The 24,883-nt window shown below is 31.2% G+C and overlaps 1 protein-coding gene across 1 annotated transcript in view; it reads right to left on the bottom strand.

Annotated features, from left to right (window-relative positions):
• The window catches only part of FMRFaR (FMRFamide Receptor), a 91,209-nt gene that overhangs the window by 27,167 nt on the left and 39,159 nt on the right, over window positions 1-24,883 (bottom strand). The gene's annotated exons all lie outside the window — the stretch shown is intronic.

Below are 24,883 nucleotides of genomic sequence, written 5' to 3'. Positions count from 1 at the left end.
ATTTTTCTTTGCAAGATGTAGCAACCCTGCAGCTTGTGTAGGCACACCATCTTTGACCTTGGTTTATAAGCTACTTCTAGTCCAAGCGGCACATTGATGCAACTGCTCAGTCGTGAGTTGTGCTGTAATAAGTGAACACGTGTTTGTGTCTCGTCACAGAAATGAAACCGTAAAATATTGCGCAACGGTATGCCATTTCTTTTTGCGTTAAATTGAGTGAAAACGCGACGACAACTTATGGTAAGCTTCAGAAGGCTTTTGGAGAGGAGGTATGTCAAGAGCTCAAGTTTTACGGTGGCATAAAATTTTTAGTGAAGGCAGAACGAATGTTGAAGATGAAGACCTCAGTGGACGACCATCAACCTCTCGGACAGATGTCAACTTGACCAGGGTGCGTGAAATCGTACGATCTGATCGAAGATTATCCGTGAAAATGATTGCAGAAGAACTCAACATCGATCGAGAAACGGTTCGTCTAATATTAACTGAAGATCTTGGTATGAGAAAGATTTGTGCAAAAATGGTCCCCAAAAATCTCACACAACAACAGCGAGAAACACGGGAAAATGTGGCAGCCGATCTGTTAGAGCAAACGGAAACCAATCCAGATTTGTTGAGCCGTATCACTGGCGATGAAGGTTGGTTTTTTCTATACGATCCAGAGACAAAACGCCAAAGTTCGCAATGGTGCTCAAAGTGATCACCCAGACCAAAAAAAGCTCGCATGTCAAAGTCAAAAGTGAAATGCACGGTTGTGTGCTTCTTCGATTCCAAGGGAATTGTTCATAAAGAGTGGGTGCCTCCTGGACAAACAGTTAACCAATATTTCTACAAAGAAATTTTAGAAAGACTTCGTAAACGAGTTCTTCGTGTCCGTGCCAACACTGCTGACAATTGGATTCTGCATCACGATAATGCGCCATCCCATACTGCTCTGTCAGTACAGCAATTTTTAACCTCAAAACAAATCTCAGTACTACCACAGCCACCTTATTTACCAGATATCGCTCCGTGCGATTTTTTTCTATTTCCAAGAGTCAAAATGGCGGTCAAGGGACACCATTTTCAAACAACACAAGATGTCCAAAAAGCTGTGACGAGGGTCTTGGAGGATATTACAGAAGATGAGTTCCAGAAATGTTACCATCAATGGCAGAAGCGCTGGAATAAGTGTGTGCAATCAGAGGGGAACTATTTTGAAGGAGACAACACTAAACATGACTAAAACGGTAGGCAACATTTTTTTTCACATCAGTCTCATTACTTTATTGTCGCACCTCGTATTTTAATAATGTTATGTATTAATAATCACGTTCATTAATAATTAAAAATGAAAATTTAAAAATTTCAACTAGCTCATCACATATAAGAAAACATTTGTGAAAATTACATGCATGCCTTTAGTATATTGGTTTTATTATTTAAAAACAAATGTTTAAATGCTCAAAAAAGTTAAAAAAGAAATTTAATCTAGATAAAAAATATGGTTATTTAAATTAAATGTTTTTAAAATTAAGTTTTTGTAGGTTATTAATTAAATAATTATATCTATTAAATTATATAAAATAATTATATTATTAAACTTATTTAATATAGATATTTATTATATAACATATTAATTACTTCTCAAATGTGGTTAGCGCTGATATATTTAATAAATTATTAAAAAATGAAATTCCATCTTATCAGCAAATTAAGTGTGACTTGAGATCTTTCGGTTTATTTCAAAACCACCATTACATTAGGAGTAAAATATTTTAATTAAGTTAAAAAATTAAAACAATGTCATGAAATATTTATACAGTCATGACTGTATAAGTATTTTAATTTTTTAACTTAATTATAATATTTACTCCTAATTATGGTTTTGAAATAAACCGAAAGATCTCAAGTCACACTTAATTTTCTGATAAGATGGAATTTCATTTTTTAATAATTTATTATTATTTTTATTATATTATTTTATGTATAATTATATTAAATAATTATATTTCAATTATTTAAATATAAAATATTCAATTTGTTTTTTTAGTTGGAAAATCACATACTGGCTACATCAAATTTTTCTTAAAATAAACAATCTGACGTTATCATTATTACAAAAATAAAATTTAAAACTAATCTAAATGAATACAGAATAAAGTTATTAAAGAAAAATTATTTTTTAGAGTTAAATAATGAACTAAAATGTTTGAATGCGTTTGTTTGTATATTCATGCAATATGAGCAATTTATATGTAGACAGGAAAGTGTCTTGGATAAACAAAAAAGCTTCCAAACTGAGAGAAAAAAAGAACATTGCATATTATTTCACCCTCATGTTCTCTTAATCTGACTTTTCCTTTGCAGCATTAACTTTATCCGCAGCGCAGAGTGACCCAAATTCGGTAAAACTAAAGTAATTACTTTACAAATAAACATTCTAAATTTTAAAATAAGGGATTTAAAAAATATCCCATTTTATAATTAAAGAAATTAAATGCAAATGAACAAAAATTTTTAATAAAAATGGAAAAAGAGTTGAAATGTTTTAATAAATAAACCTACATATATATAATATACATATTTTACATTAAAATTTAATTCATGGTCTTGGTCCTAAGTAAGCCAATAACATTTAATGCGAAATTAATATTTGGATAATAAATTACCCAGATGGATTAAACAATAATTTTTGTAATTAAAAAATATAATTTTGTTATTACCCGAGTTTCATGCTATGAATAGTAAAAATCAGCTTAAAACATAATTATTTGAATCATTTTAAAAGTAGACTAGATATACCTGTTTTATATCCATATACTATACTTGTTTAATATCCATTTTACTATTGATGTAAAACAACAAATTATAGCGTTTTCTTCTAATATATATATATATATATATATATATATATATATATATATATATATATATATATATATATATTCACTTAGTCTTAAAAAAAAAAATAATATTCACCTTTTCCAAACCAGACAGTGGATCTTTTTCAAATAAATCTACACAATATTTTGATTTAAGAGAAAGGGTTTATTATGCTTTTGTTACCATTTTTTAATAAATTATAGTCAAGAGCTACAGCTCAAAAAATGGCTTGATCTTTGTGGTAGACAAAATTTATTGGAAATCGATGTGTTACTAAGGTAAGTTATGGATCCGAGTAGGTTGACAGTTCTGTTGGTACACAGATCAAGTAAGCTCACATCTCAGGAATTGTCTACCTGAGGCTGCACAAGATTACATTTCATTTACATTCATACATATCATCCTCTGAAGTAATAACTTATGGTGGTTCCAGAGGTTAAACAGAAAGGTAAGACTGGTGAAAGGTGCCATTTTTTGGGAAACCCTAGCCATCAATGTAGTGCTTGAAAATTTGTACAATGAAAGTAAACAATGTACTAAACTTAAATCCAAAAGGGCTGACAGGTAGGTTGGCGTTGGTGGACAAGGATAAAGTTGGCCAAAATTTCTGCAAAAAAAATTTCATCGCGGATATGTCAGCCAATTGAATCACTTGTTCCTTAACATTTAAAAATATATGTGGGAAAATGTACCAAGCTTGGTTGGTACGTAACGCAGTAAAACAGGGTATATTATTGCACGCCCAGTATGGACTATGTGCTTGGAATATACAGATACATGCTGTATGTTGCAAATAAGTTATGTAAATGGATATTTTTATACTTTATATGTTCATTAATTTTAACAATTTAATTTTGCGAATAATTTATTTCTTAAACAATAGTTTAAAGCCCTATTTACATACTCAATTTACGAGAGAATACTCACCGTGCAAGGAAATGTTATGTATGGTTTACTGTTTATATATGAAAATAGTATATAATGAGCTATTTAGTTAGCAACACTCCATGAATTTAAATAAATAAATCAATTAAGAAATTTAAAAAAAAACTCTTTTGGCACACTGGAAGGCGGAGGTAGAATTCACCACTGCTATGTAGGGATAAAAAAAATTTCCGCCTTAAAGTTAAGAAAAACTTTAAATTTACTCAACATGACAATGTTTGCATGTGAAAAAAAGTTTTACACGTTTAGCATACGACAAGCACCAGCTTACAATTCCAGCAACATTTTGGTCATCCCTTGCCGTTAGGGCTGATCATATCAAAAATTGTTGCAGACAAATGTTTTAGGTAATGCTTAGAGGATTAACAACCACTTAAAACCGATTCGATACTGTTCCTATTAAGGGAGGTATGATTTTTTTTTGTCTTCGAACCCTCATTTTTTCTACTCCTTGGACCAGTGGTTGGTGATATCAAAAAACTTTACTTATATAAGTTTTAGACCCTTATCCAAAGAATAGTAGGAAATTTTAACGAATTCGATATTAAACTTAATAAAAAAGTTATAGCAATATTTTGTATTTTGAAAAAGCCACATCATTTCCATCCCCATGGTCCGATTTTTCCCGTTAACGAACCTGACCGAGAATTTGGAAACCGAGTTATTTTTGGAAACAATTTGAAAGTGATTGGAACAAAATTACGGCAGTTATCGTGTCCACAAGAAAGTGAAATATATATATATATATATATATATATATATATATATATATATATATATATATATAAATAAACTTATGAGCTGATGGTGATTTTGGGGTCTGTGGGATGTGAAACGCGAAGATATATGTTGAAATTACCCGGAAGTCGAATCATGGTATTCATTACAATAGGTAGCTACGAAATCTATCTAAAATGTTTGATTTGTTTGTTTAAATTAATTTTTTTATGCAATAACAGAATTTCGATTCATACAATTTCACTCTCGCAGGTTATATAATAGGATACACGGTACCGTTAGTTATACAAGTATATATTTTCGACGACTTATAAGCATTATTTGAAAGATAATTGGAGCAGATACTTTAGTGACCTTCTTTTAGTCCCCAATTAAAAGTTTGCTATTTATCACCGATCAATCTTTTTCCTACAGACAAATAAGTAATTATGCCACACTGGTACAAACATTATAAATAACTAAAGAATATGGGCAAATTGAAATAAAATCAGCATATGATTTGGCTATTGCTAAAGTGGCTTTACAAATACAGTTTGAAGAACGGGCACTTTTTGATCGTATTTTATTCATCCCTGCGAATTTTATTTGTTTATGGCTTTAGAGAAGGTTCACGGGAAATACAGTGACGGCTGCGGCCTTTCGACTTTTATGGTTTCGTCTGAGCTTTCAGCCAGTGTCTTGTTAAATGGATTTCTTTCCGGTAAACATTATAACAGATGCAAGCATCTTTATCCAGTAAACTTCGCAACCCTGCAAATTCTGCATTTTAAATAATTTTAGAACTTTTCATATAGAATTTCTTTTATAGATAGAACTTATCATTAATAATGATGAAGTATTAAGTAATAGCTGGTAATAGTAAGAATAATAGGTGGTAATGCTTTACTAGGGGCAGGTCGACAGGGGTGCAGATTTAGTCGGTAGTGCGCAGGAATACATACGCCTTTTTTACTATCTTGCAGAACCTGTTACTCATTCCAACACTGCTTCGGCGCACATAAATGGGATTCCTCCACATCTTAAAAAAAGTATTTACTTTGTAAATACGTTTTTCATTTACATTTTATAAATTGATATTAAAAAAACTGATTTAAGATATATAAATATTCTGCTGGGAACTACATAGAGTTGGAATATAATTTGTTAGCTGTAATTATTATATGATATTGTCTTGTCATGCCTTTGTACAAGAATATGATATTATTTATACATATGGTATTCTTTCATAATTTATTATTTGTGTAACTCCAAAGTTTTATAGAAATATAAACTCTTTACTATGTCTGTTTGAGTATAATTGTTATTTTGTAAGAAAATTTTTTTCTCTTTTACGGATGTTAAAATTAAAATTTATATTGAGTGTTCTACTTTTGTATTTCTTTTTTTTAATTGGTTTAATAAGAAGGAGAACTTCTATTCAAATGATAAAATAAAAATATTCTTTAATTAAAAATAAAGGTCTAATAATAACTTATTGAAAAAAGATTTAGTATTGAAAAATATAATATTAAGATATACATACTTTAAGCCTCTTTTGTTTGAGATTGATTTAATATAAAATAATTAGTAATATTGATTTTTTATTGCATTATAAAAGAAGAAATATCATTAATTATTAATGCGATTCACCATCTATTATTTTTTTTTTATCATCTACCATTTTACATTGAATTACTTTATAATATCGTGATAACAAGAACAAAAACATAGAAAGAAAAAAGAAAAATAAGGAAAGAAAAATAAAGAAAGAAAAAAGAAAATATTGCAGAAAAAGATGAAGAATTACACGAAAAGGGAAGAGATATAAATAAATAGATAAATTATTTAAAAAAATTAAGCATTTACCTTAACGGTGAATTACTTAACATTTACTTAACGGGCAATTATCATGAACAAAAAGCAAATTAGATAAGAATTAACTATTGCATGAATTAAAAAAAAAACAAAAAACAACTGAGTGTTGTACCGAATATAAAATAAAAAAGAAGTAATGCTCTAGAAACATTTCTCTATACTCTCGTTAGTACGAGGTCTGTTCAGAAAATAACCGAACTTTATTTTTATAATTTTTATTACTAATTTCACACATTATTGGTCCTTATCCACTTCAAAGTACTTTTCTCCCCTATTCACACTTTTCTCAGCAGTGTTTCCACTTCGTGAAGAAGTTCTGGATAGCTTCATTTGGAATGGCCTTTAAGGTCCGTGACGAATTTGCTTTAATGTCATTAATAGTCTCACAAAACGGTATTCTTTCATCACTGATTTTAATTTCGAAAATAAGAAAAAATCGCAAGGATCCAGGTCTGGAGAGTAGGGTGGCCGGGGGGAGGGCAGTCATCTGATTTTTGGCACAAAATTGACGAATTGACAAAGCGTAGTGTGCGGGCGCATCGTCGTGGTAAAGGAACCATGAGTTGTCTCGCCGCAGCTCCGGTCTCTTTTAGCGGATTCTTTTCACGTAACCGTTGTAAAACGCCTTGATAGTACGCACGGTTTACTGTTTCACCTTGAGGCAAGAATTCAAAATGCATAATACTATTAAAATCGAAAAAACAGATACTTTGATATCAGATCGAGACTGACGTGCTTTCTTGGGGCGTGGAGATCCTTTGCCGATCTATTATGATGATTGAACTTTTGTCTCGATGTCGTAGCCCTAAACCCAGTTTTCATCTCTCGTTATGATCCTTTCCATGAATGTCTCATCGTCATCGCTTGTTCAAGAAGTTGTCAACAAACCTCTACTCGATGATCTTTCTGCTATTCGATCATCAAACGAGGAACAAACTTTGCCGCAGCTCGATGCACGTTCAAATGTTTCAGTCAAAATGTCATGGCACGATCCAATTGAGATGCTAACCTCTTATGCAAGTTCTCTGACAGTCAATCTGCGATTTGAACGCACCAGATCGCTGATTTTTTCTGAACGCGGGTGTCATCAGTTTAAGTCGAAGGCCTTCCTGGTCGAGAGTCATCTTCAATCGACTGGTGCCCACTTTTAAATCGTGAAAACCATTCGTAACATTGCGTACGACCCAGAGCATCATCTCCGTAAGTTTGTTTCAAAAGTTGAAAGTTTCTTTGAAAGTTTTCCCCAGTTTCACACACAATTTTACGTTGTATCGTTGTTCCCGAGAATCGCATATTACTACAATCAACAACAATTTGTAGTAAAACTTAAACACGTTGCACTCAAATAACAACAACACGAAAACTAAATAAGATATCAACAATCCAAGAACATATAGTTAAAGAGAAGGTTATGCGGAACTAAAAATGTTCAGTTACTTTCTGACAGACCTTGAATATATATATATATATATATATATATATATATATATATGTATATATATATAATAATAATATATACATATATGTATATATATGTATATAATACATACATATATATATACATCGTTAGAACTTCGTCGGTAAGCGGCGACGAAGTCATCGGACTACGTTTACAGTTCTAAACATGACTTTAACCTAACAGTGAAATAAAAATAGGGGAAAAAATAAAATAAGCGTGAAAACATTATATTTCAGTTCAATTAGATTTGTAATAAAAACCAATCGATATATGAGAGGACGTCATATCGCTTCTCTTTATTTTATTTTATAGAAGAATACGAAACGCAAAGAAGAGGATAAAGAAAACCGTCAACGATCGTATGCACGAATTTTTTAATTTCTACAAAGTTTAAATAAGTCCTTTTAAGGACTACAACACATTACACAATCAACAAAAAATTACACACATACACAAAACAAAAAACACTTTAAACCCCCATACAATAAATTGTAACTAACTATTATTTAAAAAAAAAAAAACGATATTTATTTACGTTTACTGTATGCAATGGTTCCAAGGCCCGTGACATGATATTGGATTTATCCACTATCAATTGTGTTACAAATAATGAGGAGAGTGTTTAACAAAGTTTTAGGTATTTTCAAAATAGAAGGAAGTGGTGCGATAGACATATGCTTGCAATATTACGTTTATGTATGCGAAACATTATTTCTTTACTTCTTTACAAGAGCGTGATGTTATAAACGACAAACGCAGATGATGAGTAGTGATAAACTTGCACAAGAAGGCAGGTTTCGCATACATAAATTAGAGAGTTATCTTGGGATTTTTTTGTTTCACATAGATGTGCTTTCTTGTGCAAGTTTATCATTACTCATCATCTGCATTTGTCGTTCATAACATCCCGGTCTTGTAAAGAAGTATCATGAAGACGTTTCTTAAGATATATAGTCGAGTGTTTTGTAGGCCTACTGGGGAGAGATATCACTCTAAAAAAAAATCTCAATGTGCCACGGTTGCTACCTCATGGGTGGTGTGAAAATGCGACCATTTTTTATACACAGAATACAAGTCTCTCTTTATTTTTATTCGGAGTAATTATTATAGTATCCAACTTAATTTTTAGCTTATATTTTAAATCATTTGTACGAGTGTTTTGTAGGCCTATCAGGGAGAGATTTCACTCTAAAAAAAAATCTCAACGCACCACGGTTGCTATGGGTGGTGTGGAAATGCAACAATTTTTTTCACTTATATACAAACACAACTGGATTTAACCGGTTACAACTCAAGACACTTTTGTATTAGTGACCCGATAATTATAAAAAAAACAACATTTTCCTTATCGCATCCGCTCTTATTAGAGACGACGATCCAGTTCGCACGTACGCACTAACGGCTAGTGCGCATGCGCCGATTCGAAATCCAACGCTGCGATTGGTCAATCGGACAACTTTAGACCACGTCGGTCCCACAATTCTTCAGTCGAGCGCCGCATCTCGCACGGTAAACACCCTGCGTCACTCCGTTGACGCACGCACGCAAACACACGCGCAGCAGACACCGCCGCCACCGCCTCCCGGTGCACGATCTACGACGAGAACCTCTCTCCTTCGCGGTAACGCCTCCCGACGCCATCGCCTGGACGACCAGGATTATCCTCGAGGTACGTCTAATTTTTTTTTTTTTCACTTGTGTGTATATATATGTATGTGTGTGTGTGTGTGTGTGTGTGTGTGTGTGTGTGTGTACAGACTGATGTGACGTTAAAATTCACAGCTTATGTAGAACAATTTTCATTCATTACATCAGGGAGTCACCGCAGGCGATTGGTTTAAGGCGTCAGTCGGTCTTGTCCTGTCATGACCGGGATCGAAACCTCTAGCCGACCGAATTTTTTTTCACTTTAAATATTATTTATTTATTTAATTCAAACCGACCGCCACACAACAGTGCTACCAACCTTTGAAATATTACTTCAATATATAACCATGTCGACACAAATTAAATCAAGTTGGCAACACTGACGGGCTGTCGACACACAATAAATCAAGTTGGCAACACTGACGGGCTACGGCCGCCACTGACGTCACAATCCAAGATGGCCGACCACCGCCATATTGAATTAATGACGTCAGTAGTGACGTTTGCAATATGGCGGACAGCCGCCATCTTGGATGACGTCACAAATGGCGACCGTATCACCATTTTCGTACTACTAGAGTGTTCTGCAATTCAGATTGTTTAACTATTTTCATAAACAACAAACATTTTTTCCAGAATTAAAATTTATTATCATAATCTTGTTTAATTTCAGACAATATTTAAAAAAAAAATATTTAGCGTAGTTATAAATATTTCTTAATATATATAGTACAAAAACGAATAATATTTATTTGTATTAATATATTGTTATTATTATAATCCCTCCATCAAGCGAGTCGTAAAATGAATGACCACTTTATACGAGTAAAGGTTATCAAAATATTTCATTTGAGTTATATTTATATGCACTTGTTGGAATGGGTAGTAATGTTGTTGATGATATTTATAGTAATATATATCATCATTAAATTATAGCCCTATAGTCTACAGATTATAATAATTTATTAATACCTTAGTCATTTTATACGTATTCATGGCATAGCTATTTTTTTCACATTGTTGACTAATATCCAATACTATTGTTTAGTTTTCATTTTCAATAAACTAATTTAATTCAATTCTTGGCGTATTCCGGTACAAATTGTATAGTTTTTTCCTTATGTAATGTGTGGCGTATTATTTAATGTTTTGTGTGTATTAATGAATTTGTATGTTTTTGCGTTTTTGTTAGTGATTTTTTTTTTTTACAATGGCAGAATTTAAATCCAAAGTTAAAAATAAAAAACTCCGTGGTCTCCGTGAAATAGTTAATAATGTATAAGATCTTATGAAAAAAGAAGTAATAAAGTTAGGACAAACAGACAAATAATACGCATTCAAAAATGTGAAGAAAGAACCGCTGCAGGTTGTGAGATTTCAAGATGACAAGTTCAAAAACTTCGAAAATAAAAGCAGGATCTTCTTAAATTTAAATCGCAGTCGTGTTCATTCAGTACACCAAAAAGGTATAAACATCGTTGAAAACCAGTTAGTGGATTAGACAGTTTTTATCAAGGCGTTGTAAGACAAACAGTTAACGAGTTTCATGCAAAACATAATGAACTGCCTGCATTAAATAAATTACGTACAGAACTTCAAAAGAGTATTCAATTTAAATGTTCTATAATTACACTGGCATCTATCCTGAAAGATAAGAATTTAAGTGGTGTAAAACTGATATTAATAGGAAAGTTTTGATTAAAAAAGAAGACATTCGGTGAAAGAGGATAGAATATTTAAGAAAAATTACCGATTGCAGAAAAGAAAATTCTTCGATTGTTTATTTGGACGAATCGTATATTTTAACGTCCCATTTGACGACAAGATCGTGGTCGGATTACAGTAGTGCAGGAGTAAAAGAGCTCCGATTAATAAAGGTGATCGATTAATTACATTTCACGCCGGAAGAGAAATGGGGTTCATCCCGAACGCAATGTTAACTTGGAAATCGAGTTCAAAAAGCGGAAACTATCACGATACCGTTAACAACAATTTTATGAAGTGGGCATCTGAAAAATTAATTCCTGGTCTTTCCTCCTAGTCAGTGGTTGTTATCGGTAATACGCCATACCACAATTCACTTCTAGAAAAGCCTCTGAATTCAAATGATAGGAAAACTGGCATAATTAATTGGTTGAAAAATAAAACAAATTCCTTTTGATAAAGCAATGCTAAAACCACACAATGACATAATTAAATCGCATAGAAATTAAAAAATAAAGTATCATTTTGATGAACTATTAAAAACACGGACATCAAATTGTAAATCCGATCGAGATGGTATGATCGACTCTGAGAAGATATATTGGTAGTAATATATATTTTTAATTTTTAATATCAGATATTAAAAGAATAGCTTAGGAAAACTGAATGAAATGAATAAGGATGATTGGAAACTATATTGGGAACATGTAAAAAAAAAAAGCTAAAACTGATTGTAAGAAAATGAGACCGCTAATCGACGAAATGAATAAATTTATCATACATTTAGACAGTGGTAAAATGAAAGTGTTCCGATGATGACAGAAAAGATGGTGAACTTGCACAGGAACTGGTCATGTAATGTAAATTTCATGTAAGTTTTAATAACAATAATAATACAATATAATCTAATCTACAATGAAAACAATCGTACAAAAAAATGTTAATGAAAATTCTAAATAATAAAAAATTCGAAATATTGTACAAAAAATAATTGTACAATAATAATTAAACATCTAATTTAGTGTTATTACGGATACAATATACATTCCAGCACTAGTTATGATTTTTTTAGTTTAAAAATGTACCTAAATTAAAATTCTTGTTTTTGCAATGTTTATTTATTGAATTAATACTAATTACGTAATAATGAATTCTAACTAATAAGACATGAAAACGGTAATAAATTAAACGTGCATAAATAAAAATACAACTATTGATTATTGTTATGCTATTACTTTTCTCGTTAAACAACCAACTTCAGTAGATACAGGGAGATTAACAAAAGTAATTATAAATACAATAAAAACTTAAATGAATATATTGGTTTGCTTGGCATTTCTCCCGCCACCACCCCATTCTGTCACCCTAAAGCATAAGACCGAATGTCTGTGCCGAAAACGGCTACTGAGCCTCGAAATAGCTTAGCGACTAGTGTCCTAAGAAGCTCCTAGAGCTAACCTAAAAGCGTTAGCGAAATAAGCGCGGTAACATACACCACTCGTTTGCATGTCCCGCCGTCCACTTATCATATATCACTAAAGTGGGTAGGCGCACCCCGTCAACTTCTAAAACATATATGACTATTAATAAATAAATTTATCTCGTCAAAGACAGCAATTCGCTGCCACGCCTAGATCACCGAATGCCAACACGTACCTGTCCACAAATAAAGCGATTGGAGCCTTAATCTGGCTGGTAGCCAGCCATATCTTTCTGTTAGCTTCCTACAGTAGCGCGGTAGGAGTCTTTTCGCTTAGGCAAACCTAGATCGATTAGGCAAACTTAGATTGATTCGGAAAACTTTAGATTAGGGAAGCTTGATGCGGCTGAACAAAGCAACTGCATCAAGAAACTCCCACACAGTCCGACAATGCGGCTCTCGCCACATTCACTCGCCGCTTGTAGTGGTCAATTTTCCCCTTAACCTCAAAGTTCCAAGGTGGCCTGAGTTCTAGCCCATCCAAGAGCTGGGCAGTCGAACATCGTGTGTTCGTCCGACTGGACCTCCTCGCCTCGCAGACGCGCAGCTCATCAGCTGGCAGGGGGAAACGAAACAAATATTAGTTTAAATTTACATGGTTGGAGAGCACTCGGGCTCCCGTTACCCTTAAAAACGAAGGAAAGGCATACCCCCATCCCCACAGATCCTGTATAAATCTATACAAGGACCTTCCCTTAGTCGTGGCGTGCCATTCTTGCTGCCATGCTTCCATCGCGAGGCTGTAAAGCCTCCTCCGTAGGCGGGAGGTGGGCAACATTTCATTTGAAAGTGACATACGATCTTCCAATTCTTTAATAAAGTGAACAGTTACACAATTACTGAATATTAGTTTAACATGAAATATTTATATAATTATTAACTCAACAATCTTACAAGAAATATTAGGATAAAGTAAAAGTCTTAGGATACGTATTATTCGTATCTTTGTGAGGTGCTGATTAACAAAAGTTTTAGATTTCTGGTGTGTCGTACAAAAAAATAATTAAACTACCGTTTAGTGAACTCCTGTATACTGATTACAAATGTTAATTTCGACCTAACGGTGTAAAATATTCAGTTTTTATTATTGGATTATTTGGTGAATAATCAAAAATTAAAAATAAACAATCTACAGGAAAAAGAAAACTAACATGAAGAAATATATCTCAAAAAACGACAAGAAAATGAATATGAAGAGGAAGAAAATGTTAAGAACAAGGGAATAATAAAAAAAATTAGGAGAAAATGATAAATATAAAGAGGAAGAAAATATTAAAACCAAAGAAAGAATAAAAATATTAAGAGATGATTAATATAAAGAGAGAGAAAATCTGAAAACTACACAACGCGTACTCAAATTAAGATCAGAAGAATTATATCAAACCAAAGAGCGATTACAATGATCGGCAACAAAAAACAAATAAACAAAACGATGATCAACTCCGACTTTGGGAGAATATTGTCCGACAATATCAGAGGGGTAATGAACTAAAAGATAACAATTTTTTGCAATTTATTAAATATCGGGCATGTATTGCTCAGTGATGTTCTTGTGAAGGTCTGTTTTTCAGTCACTCTGTTGTTAACTATAATGTAGATAAAATTAAACAAGAAAATCCAAAAAATAATACAATTATAAATTATAATTTTCAATTAATATTGAATAATCAAATGTTTAACAAAATTTATTACATACATATGTAATCCCTATTAAATTACATTTATACATTTTAAAAAGTACATAAAATTTTATTTCACTAATAAATTTTTTTATTATCATTGAATTATTATTTATTGTAAAACGCTTTTTACAATAATAATTACACGAGTATAATAATTATTAAATCTATATATTTAAATAAAAAAAAAGTTAAAAAAACGAAAGAAGATGAAGTCTGATTCGAAACGATATTCCTTCCCTTTAATATCCAAATATTTCATTAATTATAATTTCAATTGCAATCAAATGGGAGGTACACAACTAAATGTTACAACAGTGCTAAATCTAAAATTTCAACATCCTACGGCGAATCGTTTTTGAGTTATGCGAGATACATACATACGTACGTACAGACGTCACACCGAAACTAGTCAAAATGGATTCAGGGATGGTCAAAGTGGATAGTTCCGTTGAAATATGAAAACAGAAATATTTCGGGATTAAAATACTTCCATTACTTCGTAAAAGGAAGTAAAAAAGTTAAAAAAAAGGAGATGAAATCTGAAAACCGAAATTTTTCACGATATCAATACTTCCTTCCTTTACTTCGTACAAGAAAGTCTAAAACTAGATGCGTATTTTTCTTGTTAAACAGCCAACTTCAGTAGATAAAAGGAAATCAAACAAAGTAATTAGGATTCAATAGAAACTTAAATGAATGTAAGAGAAATATTTTGAATGTAAATACAACAAAAGAAAACCTACGAAACTACTTATGCCTATGTTTTTTTTGTTGTCTTCAGTCATTTGACTGGTTTGATGCAGCTCTCCAAGATTCCCTATCTAGTGCTAGTCGTTTCATTTCAGTATACCCCCTACATCCTACATCCGTAACAATTTGTTTTACATATTCCAAACGTGGCCTGCCTACACAATTTTTCCCTTCTACCTGTCCTTCCAATATTAAAGCGACTATTCCAGGAACCTTAGTATGTGGCTTATAAGTCTGTCTCTTCTTTTAACTATATGCCTATGTTAATACATAGTATAAAAAAATAATAATAAAGAAAATGAATTTTTAACTCAAAAAATTACATAAGATTGCTTTAAATAGTCTTAGATAAAAGTGAAAAGTTAACTTAAATACAGAGTAAACCATCTAAACTTCCTTTGGGCTGAACGTCATGAACTACTCCCTACATAAGGAGCATGGAAAATAAAGGTTAATGGCCAGTCTAAGTAGCAAGTTTAAACTGTATTAAAGATAAACTTTAACTTACAACTTAGATTGTTCAATATCTTATAATTTTTAATTAACTTTTTTTGTAATGATTAAAGTCCAAAGTACATTGCGTGCAATGAAAATAAAAACTTGCGTTGAGAAGGTCGAGTCTGCATTACTACCGAACCTAAGAAATATTTCTAAATATTTCTTTTATATTCATTTAAATTGTTCTTATATTCACCGGTTTTAAATTTCGAACAGTTGTCCATCTCTCGCCTGCGAAGGAGGCTTTACAGCATCGCTTCCTTTCATGTAAGATTATTTAATTAATAATTGTATAAATATTTGATGTTAAACTAATATTCAACAATTGTGTAACTGTTCACTTTATTAAATAATTGGAAGATCGTATCTCACTTTCAAATGAAATATGTTTAAATGAAGTGCAGCACAAAATGTGTATATGTAATTTAATAGGCGTGCAAGGAAGTCATGTGGTGTCCACATCACATGTTTTTAATCAATTTTATTTCATCAATAACAGTTAGACATTCATTTGGGGTATATTTTTACGGTAATGTTTCTGGGTTTTAAACCCTTAAAAATTGTTGCCTACAACACATTAATTCAATAAATTGACAGATGATTATGCAAATTTATATAAATTTTCTTTCAAATAAGATTTATTAATATTTTTAACAAAATTAAATAATCAACAAACTGTTCCTTCAGAACAATGAATAGATATGTTTAATGTCTATAACTGGCTTGAAGGAGAGAAAGCCAGAACAAACAGAAATTAATTTCTCTGAATTATGTTTTATTCTGGATGGTACTCAAGTAATAGCTAATGACAGATGGTAATGAAATAAAATTTTTTTTAGCGCGTGAAAAAATGCCTGACTGAGACTCAAACACAGAACCTTCGGATGAAAGTCAGAGATGCTACAATTCCGCGATAGAGATTGGAAAATATTTATTAATAAAAAATGTATTTTACTTTATTACAATTGGCAAAATTAATTAATCCGATACTAATTAAATTTCAAGTTTTTTCATGTTTTTAATACTAACACATATTATGTTTAAATATTCATTAATAATAATTAACATATATACTTTTTTTAGGTTATCTGTCTTTTTTTGTTACTAACTGGAATAAATGAGGCGTAAAGGCTACCGGAAAACTATTTCTAGGATGTAACGAAGCAAAATGGAACATAATTTGTATATCAATTGGCACGGGTTACTTTATTCCAGTTCATATCAATATCACACCATTTAAACTGAATAAAGCTAACGAATCCCAGCATTGTTTGCATGCTTCAGCATCAGAATGTAAATGGTGTTAACATGCATAACTCAACAAAACGTAATTTATTGTTTTAAGAAATGTGCTCAAATTTTATGAATAAGATTTAATTAAAAAAAAAAAAAAATAATAATAATAATCGCCGGAAAAGAGTTGAATACTCTGGCTAGTACTTGGGAGGAAAATTACATGAAACAATTCTATGAGTATACTACTTAGAACTGCTAATTTTTTTTTGTAAATTATCAAGTAGTATAATATTTCTATTTTTTAAATACAATTGTGTTTTGTAATATTGATAAATATTTCTACTGATACTTATAAATAATAAAATTAAAAATTTTCCTATTACTTTGATTAAAATATTTGACTTTCTTTAAATAAAAAAATATTTAACAAAAATTCAATTTATCTTAATTTTTTTTTGTAACAGAAACGATCTTGTTTTGTGATTTTACTCAGTTCCTTTACAGTACGTGGTTCATTCTGTCAATAGCAATATAAATTTTTATACTTCTAGTCACGTCTTCCACACTGCGTCTGTTGCGTCTAAACTTTAACCAAGTTTAAAACGTTTTTGTTGTTATCTGGCATCAAAGTAGTTTCTTCCGAATAAAAAGACAAATAAAAAAATTATTGGAAACACTTAAACAATGTGGTGTAACACAATTTATGTGGGTAAATTACGCTTCTAATTGTACACACGTTTAATTTACAGACTATTTTTTAGGGCTATTTAATTTTTTGAAGAATAAGTGGATAATGTTAAATTACTTTATCCCAAAAATTCATTTTTATACAATAGAACTTATAAAAATCATCTTTTCTCCGTGACTGCTATTACTGCATGATTAAAAGAGAATGTTTGGTGGTATCTCATTGCAAAATCAGCAATTTCTAATCGACTCTTTTTTTCGTAAATTGACAAAAAAATTGATATTAAAAAAGAGAGAGAGAAGATAAGCTATATATATAGGTAGGTATATAGATAGATAGAGAGTGAGTGAGTGAGTGAGTGAGTGAGTGAGAGAGAGAGAGAGAGAGAGAGAGTCAGCCTACTTATCGCTGATATTATAAATTCTTTGAGACATAATCTATAAAAATAAAAGACAATCTTCATTTTGTGTATGCCCTTTCTTTTTTCCTGTTTAACCTACGGGAATTACCGTTCAGATAATACTTCAGAGGATGATATGTATGAGTGTAAATGAAGAGAACTCAATTCGACCATTCCTGAGATGTGTGATTAATTGAAACCCAACCACCAAAGAACACCGTATTTAAAAGTACTTACAACGGACTGTGGAAAGAAAGACTAAGAGAGTACAGGGTGGACGAGACAGCTTGCTGCTGCTGCGCGCTGCCACCCGGCGCATCCCGTAGTCCGCTCTGGCCAGTAGCAGCAGCTGTCCCGGCAACTAACACAACTTCACACGAACACACAGAAGACTAAACGAAGACGGCGTCCACAAGCCAACTCCCTGTTATCAATATTTCATTGTAAAAGTTTTTGTTGTCAGTACGCTAAATTCATGAACGTTATGTAGTTAAAAATGGCAGAAACATTTAACAAAACTATGTGTTTAATAAAACCATGAAACATAAACCATGTAAAATTTTTGCGGCGGGCCGTAGGTCCACCTTTTTCTACTTTAAATTAAATAACTGTCTAAGGAAGTCGATATTGACATAACACAACGATTGATGTAGGCAGTGACAATCGATATAAACAATATCTCTCGATGTATACAACTTCATTAAATTTTCTAAAAGAAGTTTTAGAATTTTTATGTATACGTTTTATTTTTATTTTGCTTTATTTAATTGAAATACAGTTAAGTTATTGAATCGATGTTGTTAATTTTATAATTTTCGTAATATAATTTGTCAAATATGATAAAAAGTTTATTTAATTCATACACTCAAATTTAGCAATAGCGAAGTATTGCTTATCCCACTTTTATAAGTCACAAATAATGTAATATAAAAAAATTATTTTGTAATCAATTCCATTGCTTAAACTAGTCTTATTTCGTTGAAAAATGATATTTTATATTAAGCTGTAATAAACATACATTTAAAAAAAAATAAATTCCCCCTTAATACGTAATTTTGGTAATTAACTTTATAAAAAAAATAAATAAATAAGACACTCCTTTACTTTTAAATAATATCGTATTCCTTTGAGCTTGTAAAAGTATCCAGAAATTCATTCAAAGACATACACAAACAGTACTGGTCACTGCCAAATACTATCTGAATTCAAGCTCTATGTAGCTGCGGTGCGAATTATACGGGCAAGACAAACAAGTGTGTGACATACTATCATACTAATCAGTACTAATACTATTCATACTAAAAAATCTAGTCAACGTTTAAATAACGACATATTCAGCAGTGCTTTTAACCTGTTGTTAGATACCACAATAAAATATTTAGCGGTAGAAAAAAAAATTATTATGTCACACCAATATGCCGTTTTTTTTTTTTTTTTTTTTTTTTTTTTGTCTTCAGTCATTTGACTGGTTTGATACAACTCTCCAAGATTCCCTATCTAGTGCTAGTCGTTTCATTTCAGTATACCCTCTACATCCTACATCCCCAACAATTTGTTTTACATACTCCAAACGTGGCCTGCCTACACAATTTTTCCCTTCTACCTGTCCTTCCAATATTAAAGCGACTATTCCAGGATGCCTTAGTATGTGGCCTATAAGTCTGTCTCTTCGTTTAACTATATTTTTCCAAATGCTTCTTTCTTCATCCATTTGCCGCAATACCTCTTCATTTGTCACTTTATCCACCCATCTGATTTTTAACATTCTCCTATAGCACCGCATTTCAAAAGCTTCTAATCTTTTCTTCACAGATACTCCGATCGTCCAAGTTTCACTTCCATATAAAGCGACAATCCAAGCATACACTTTCAAAAATCTTTTCCTGACATTTAAATTAATTTTTGATGTAAACAAATTATATTTCTTACTGAAGGCTCGTTTCGCTTGTGCTATTCGGCATTTTATATCGCTCCTGCTTCGTCTATCTTTAGTAATTCTACTTCCCAAATAACAAAATTCTTCTACCTCCATAATCTTTTCTCCTCCTATTTTCACATTCAGTGGTCCATCTTTGTTATTTCTACTACATTTCATTACTTTTGTTTTGTTCTTGTTTATTTTCACGCGATAGTTCTTGCGTGGGACTTCATCTATGCTGTTCATTGTTTCTTTTAAATCCTTTTTTACTTTCGGTTAGAATTACTATATCATCAGCAAATCGTAGCATCTTTATCTTTTCACCTTGTACTGTTACTCCGAATCTAAATTGTTCTTTAACATCATTGACTGCTAGTTCCATGTAAAGATTAAAAAGTAACGGAGATAGGGAACATCCTTGTCGGACTCCCTTTCTTATTACGGCTTCTTTCTTATGTTCTTCGATTGTTACTGTTGCTGTTTGGTTCCTGTACATGTTAGCAATTGTTCTTCTATCAATGTATTTGAACCCTAATTTTTTTAAAATGCTGAACATTTTATTCCAGTCTACGTTATCGAATGCCTTTTCTAGGTCTATAAACGCCAAGTATGTTGGTTTGTTTTTCTTTAATCTTCCTTCTACTATTAGTCTGAGGCCTAAAATTGCTTCCCTTGTCCCTATACTTCTCCTGAAACCAAATTGGTCTTCTCTAACACTTCTTCCACTCTCCTCTCAATTCTTCTGTATAGAATTCTAGTTAATATTTTTGATGCATGACTAGTTAGACTAATTGTTCTGTATTCTTCACATTTATCTGCCCCTGCTTTCTTTGGTATCATGACTATAACACTTTTTGTGAAGTCTGACGGAAATTCCCCTTTTTCATAAATATTATACACCAGTTTGTATAATCTATCAATCGATTCCTCACCTGCACTGCGCAGTAATTCTACAGGTTTATTCCAGGAGCCTTTCTGCCATTTAAATCTTTTAATGTTCTCTTAAATTCAGATCTCAGTATTGTTTCTCCCATTTCATCCTCCTCAACTTCCTCTTCTTCCTCTATAACACCATTTTCTAATTCATTTCCTCCGTATAACTCTTCAATATATTCCACTCATCTATCGACTTTACCTTTCGTATTATATATTGGTGTACCATCTTTGTTTAACACATTATTAGATTTTAATTTATGTACCCCAAAATTTTCCTTAACTTTCCTGTATGCTCCGTCTATTTTACCAATGTTCATTTCTCTTTCCACTAATATGCCGTTATTGTATGAATAGTTTTTTAATGATTAATTAAGCCAGATAAGCTGAAAACCTTTGCGTGGGTATATGAAATGGAATTTTTGTAGCGTATGATTAATACCATCCCTGAACGGGATTTCCTGATGAAAGGGCAAGTCGCTACTACTCCGCAACGGGGATAGGACTTATTTTGATTTATTATGGCGGAGATCGCGATTTATTTAAAAATATTAATTAAATTAACATCATATTACACATCATTATATTAACATCATTAAACTAACATCCATATTTAACATAAATAATTAACTACTGATTTAATTACAATCAACAGATTTAATGAAAACAAGCTTTATCACGGTCGGTGAGGTTTTCTAAAAAAAATCTTATCTCGTAAACTTTACTTATATTAAAAGGACAATACAGTAAGGAAAAAAAATGTGTCCCTCTTATATTTTTATCAAAATATGTTAACCCAGTCTTTTTATATCCGTACCTCTTCAACAGATTAAAAAAAAAAAATTAACAGCATAAATTTTCCAACGGGCTGGTAAACTAGTAGTCTCAAATCATTTCTTTAACAGCTGATTTTAGAAATCGAAGGTTCTGAAGTTCAAATCCTAGAAAAAATTAGTTACTTTTGTACGGATTTGAATACTAGATAGTGGATACCGATGTACTTTGGTGGTTAGGGTTCAATTAACCACACACCTCAAGAATGTCGACCTGAGTCTGTGAAATATTACACCTTATTTACACGTCATACATATCATATTCATCTGATTGGACCGTGGGGAGGTTGCTTATTGTTCACTAGTTGAACAAATCGCGATGTACACGGTAAGAATAATATAAAATATTTCATACCTATATGAATTGTAAAAAAATTGTAATATTGAACACAACACCAAATCTCAATTCGAAAAAATAAAATGTAACTGAATTTATTATACTTTTGGAAAATTTATAAGAATAAACATCACTAAAACATATTTTATACTGATAATTAAGTAAAAATACAGCTGATATAAATCAGCAAATATTACTAGAATACAAAATCTGATGTGGACACCACATTACTTCCTTGTACGTCTATTAAATTACATATACAGACTTTTGCTGCTCTTCATTTAAATTTATTTCATTTGAAAGTGGGATACGATCGTTCGATTCTTTAATAAAAGTCGACAGTTCCACAATTGCTAAAATATTAGTTTTCATTAACATCCAATATTTATACAATTATTAATTCAACAATCTTACCGGAGATATTAGGTTAGAGTAAAAGTCCCTTGGTTACTCATTTAATAAATTGTTTAACAAATAGTCTAATAATAAAAACCGATTATTCTACACCGTAAGATCAAAATTAATATTTGTAACTAGTATACAGGAGTTCACTAAAGGGAATAGTTTAATTATTCTTAAGTTTTACTGATACGACACACCAGAAATCTTGTGCATTTTACGCACAAGCGAAAAAAAGTTTCAACAATTACTTTAAATTGAATACAATTCAAAAATGCATTTTATTTTTCTGTCAAATAATTAAATAAAATTATTAAAAAAAAAAAATAAATATACAATTTTTATAAGAATTTGCTAAGATTAACCAGAAATAATACAATTCTAAATTAAAATTGAAATGTAGTAGAAATAACAAAGAATGACCACTGAATGTGAAAATAGGAGGAGAAAAGATTATGAAGGTAGAAGAATTTTGTTATTTGGGAAGTAGACGACTAAAGATGGACGAAGCAGGAGCGATATAAAATGCCGAATAGCACAAGCTAAACGAGCCCTCAGTAAGAAATATAATTTGTTTACATCAAAAATTAATTTAAATGTCAGGAAAAGATTTTTGAAAGTATATGTTTGGAGTGTCGCTTTATATGGAAGTGAAACTTGGACGATCGGAGTATCTGAGAAGAAAAGATTAGAAGCTTTTGAAATGCGGTGCTATAGGAGAATGTTAAAAATCAGATGGGTGGATAAAGTGACAAATGAAGAGGTATTGCGGCAAATAGATGAAGAATGAAGCATTTGGAAAAATATAGTTAAAAGAAGAGACCGACTTATAGGCCACATATTAAGGCATCCTGGAATAGTCGCTTTAATATTGGAGGGACAGGTAGAAGGAAAAAATTGTGAGGCTGGCCACGTTTAGATGTTAGCGATGTAGGATGTAGAGGGTATACTGAAATGAAACGACTAGCACTAAATAGGGAATCTTGGAGAGCTGCATCAAACCAGTCAAATGACTGAAGACAAAAAAAAAAAAATAAAATTTTCAATTAATATTAAATAATGAGATCTTTCACCAAATCTACGATTTTCATGTTATTTTACTTCTAATTTTATTTCACTAATAATTTTTTTCATTTTTTTTATTATCAATGAATTATTATTTATTGTAAAACATTTTTTTTACAATCACGGGTTAATAATTATTAAATCCGTATATTTAAATTAAAAAAAAAAGTTAAAAAAAAAGGTTGATGAAGTCTGATTCGAAACAATCTGCCTTCCCTTTAAGATCCATATATTTCATTAATTAACATTTTAATTTTAATTTCGATTCCAACTCAAAAAGGGAGGTAAACAACTAGTCGTTACAAGAGTGATAAATCCAAAATTTTAACATCCTACGGCTAATCGTTTTTGCGTTACGCAAGACACATATGCACATACACATATGCATATGTACGTACAGACGTCACGCCAAAACTAGTCAAAATGGATTCAGGGATGGTCAAAATGGATATTTCCATTCAAATAAGAAAACCGAAATATTTCGCGATCACAATACTTACTTTACTTTGTACATGGAAGTAAAAAAAGCTAAAAAAAAAGAAAAAGGAGATGAAATCTGAAGACCGAAAATTTTCGCGATCACAATACTTTCTTTACTTTTTACAAGGAAGTAAAAAGGAAATGAACAGGAAAGAAAAAGATTTACTAAGGAGATTTTTATCTATGGTACTTCCTATCTCTGCATCACCCCACTCTCTCGACAGGTTTAAAAAAAAACAATAACATAATGAACTCTCTTTTTATAGAAAATATCTTGCCAAATTTCATGTTTCTACGTTAATCTGTTTCTTAAATATTAAGCAAAACACAAATCAATACACACTTTTTAATATTTGTAACCGGTTTTATGGTCATCAAAGTTAAGAAAAAATTTATTAGATAACTCATTTTTGTAAGAAAAAAGTACTTTCTCTCTCTTAGTATTAATTCTAAAATAATCGGAAAAGTTACAATTTATGATTAGAATGTACTTAAATTTGTTTATTTCTTTGCAATAATCTAATATTTAATACGAGTAATTAAATAAAAAACGAGTGACATCAGTTGAAGATTGTTAAGCTCAATTTTTACTTTATTTATTTTTTTAAACTGGAACAATATGATCAGATCAGATAATTGCTACAAAAATCTTCCACCTCAGCTTAAAAACAGGGAATTTTTTAGTATCATACTTTTTTATTATTATAATTGGTTATAAATTCAATTTTTAATTAAATTCAGAGAATTTACGCGCAAAGCCGTAACCGATGTTGTAAAAATAAAATAAAATTTCATAGAATTGTGTATTTATTTACTATTTTTTTATTCTATTTTTAAGAAAAAAATTAATGAAAAATCAAATTTGGTTAGAAATATTTAAAATCATTAAACATTTTTTCATAGAACAGACGAACTTAGATATAACTTATATAACTTATAACTTATTTAATTTACCTGAAAAAAATCTGATGT

Source organism: Lycorma delicatula, chromosome 7 (genome assembly GCF_047948215.1).
Source record: "Lycorma delicatula isolate Av1 chromosome 7, ASM4794821v1, whole genome shotgun sequence".
NCBI classification, from domain to species: domain Eukaryota; kingdom Metazoa; phylum Arthropoda; class Insecta; order Hemiptera; family Fulgoridae; genus Lycorma; species Lycorma delicatula.
This window is presented reverse-complemented; position numbering and strand designations above follow the sequence as displayed.